A 2,500-nucleotide genomic window follows, 5' to 3' on the forward strand; every position below is an offset into this window, starting at 1 on the left:
GCCCACGCCAGCGTAGAGCTCTCCTCGCAATCCCCAAGCTCGGCGGTCCGCACCAGCCACGTCGGCCAGGCCTCCGACTTGCGAGCAGGGGCAGCGGCCACCGCCGCCGTGACGTCGCGGCAAGCAGACAGCCGCGCAGCAGCTGCCAGCACCTTGGCACAAGCACGGCAAATGAATGCCACGCCCACGCCGCGGATAAGCAGCCCCAACGCGCCCGACGGCTTGGAGCGGGTCCCGAAGACGGTGGCCGGAATCGGGTCGTCGCCGGCCGGAAAACGGGTCATCGATGCCGGCAATACTTCGGGCCATGAGGCCCCCCACCTTAGTCCGAGTTTAGCAACAGCCCACATATCCCCCGCGGCAGGCCTATGGGCGCCAGGCCAGCGCGCCCCATGGCCAGTCAGGGGGCACCCCCCTAAAGAGCAATAAGTGTCATTGAAGCTCTGGCAGGGGGAGACACTACTAGGTCCCAGCTGTCACCCCCCCTCTAAAAAATTCATTTCTTGGTATTTTGAGCTGAAATTTTGCACAGAGGTTGGCAAAAATCCAATCCAACTTTATTAATTTTTCCAGAATTTTTCGAGGTCGGGAAGTATTTTTTTTTATTTTCCTACCATTAAAAATCGAGGAAATCGGAAAAAATAGGAACCGGCCCGGAATGACCCCAAATTCAGTGGGCAGCCTCATAAAAATATGGCTGATTTTACTGGATTGATTTCATGTGGAAAGCACGACGTTTTGTTGTAGGAATGCGGGAACCCCGGCGGCTCGCCTGCCGCGGCCAGCGACGTCGGGCTGGCCCCTGCAGCGCCTAGCCTCTCCCACGCGGGGGGCAGGCCAGAACGCGGGGGGCCAGGGCCCGAAGGCAGCCCCCCCGCGGGCGAGAGAGCAAGCCAGCAGGGGCTGTCGCCTGCCGCGGCCAGCGACGTCGGGCTGGCCCCTGCAGCGCCTAGCCTCTCCCACGCGGGGGGCAGGCCAGAACGCGGGGGGCCAGGGCCCGAAGGCAGCCCCCCCGCGGGCGAGAGAGCAAGCCAGCAGGGGCTGTCGCCTGCCGCGGCCAGCGACGTCGGGCTGGCCCCTGCAGCGCCTAGCCTCTCCCCCGCAGGGGGCAGGCCAGAACGCGGGGGGCCAGGGCCCGAAGGCAGCCCCCCCGCGGGCGAGAGAGCAAGCCAGCAGGGGCTGTCCGCGCGTCGCGCGGCGCGGCATGGCTGCGGGGGCCGCGCGCTGCGCGCCCAAGCGCCCAAGGGCCCCCAAGGGCCCCAGGCCCTCAGGCCCCAGCGCCCCAGCGCCCAGCGCGGGCGGGCGCGCGCGCGCGTGTGGTCTTTGAGGGGCGCCGGCCTGGTGGCTCCCTAAAGAGCAATAAGTGTCATTGCAGCTCTGGCAGGGGGAGACACTACTAGGTCCCAGCTGTCACCCCCCCTCTAAAAAATTCATTTCTTGGTATTTTGAGCTGAAATTTTGCAGAGAGGTTGGCAAAAATCCAATCCACCTTCATTAATTTTCCCAGAATTTTTCGAGGTCGGGAAGTATTTGTTTTAATTTTCCTACCATTAGAAATCGAGTAAATCCGCAAAACTAGGAACCGGCCCGGAATGACCCCAAATTCAGTGGGCAGCCTCATAAAAATATGGCTGATTTTACTGGATTGGTTTCATGTGGAAAGCACGACGTTTTCTTGTAGGAATGCGGGAACCCCGGCAGCTCGCCTGCCGCGGCCAGCGACGTCGGGGACGCTGGCCTGCGCTGTCGAGCCCGCGAGGGCTGTCTCCGCGGCAGGCCCCCCCTGAACGGGGCACGACAGGCCACCGCGCTGGCTCGTCCAGCGTCGACAGTCCCTCGTCCAGGTTTCAGATCGCGCCAAGTCGAACCCATGACCTGCTCAAGCCATCGTGCGCTGCCGAATTCGCATCTGCGTGTAGGCTGCCATTCCACGCGGCAGCCCCTGTTTTCGTCAGCGTGCCCCCCTGACGAATTTTCCTGCCTGGCCCAGTCCAGCGTCCAGCCCCTGTTCGTCGAAAAATCTGCGCTGCTGATTTTCCACGACGAGCCTACTTTCGTCAGCGTGCCCCCCTGACGAATTTTCCTGCCTGGCCCGGCCAGTCCAGCCCCTGTTCGTCGAAAAATCTGCGCTGCCGATTTTCCACGCGGCAGCCCCTGTTTTCGTCAGCGTGCCCCCCTGACGAATTTTCCTGCCTGGCCCGGCCAGTCCAGCCCCTGTTCGTCGAAAAATCTGCGCTGCCGATTTTCCACGCGGCAGCCCCTCTTTTCGTCAGCGTGCCCCCCTGACGAATTTTCCTGCCTGGCCCGGCCGGTCCAGCATCCAGCCCCTGTTCGTCGAAAAATCTGCGCTGCCGATTTTCCACGCGGCAGCCCCTCTTTTCGTCAGCGTGCCCCCCTGACGAATTTTCCTGCCTGGCCCGGCCGGTCCAGCATCCAGCCCCTGTTCGTCGAAAAATCTGCGCTGCCGATTTTCCCGCGGCAGCCCCTCTTTTCGTCAGCG

The sequence above is a fragment of the Populus nigra genome, chromosome 2 (assembly GCF_951802175.1).
Source record: "Populus nigra chromosome 2, ddPopNigr1.1, whole genome shotgun sequence".
Taxonomy (NCBI): Eukaryota; Viridiplantae; Streptophyta; class Magnoliopsida; order Malpighiales; family Salicaceae; genus Populus; species Populus nigra.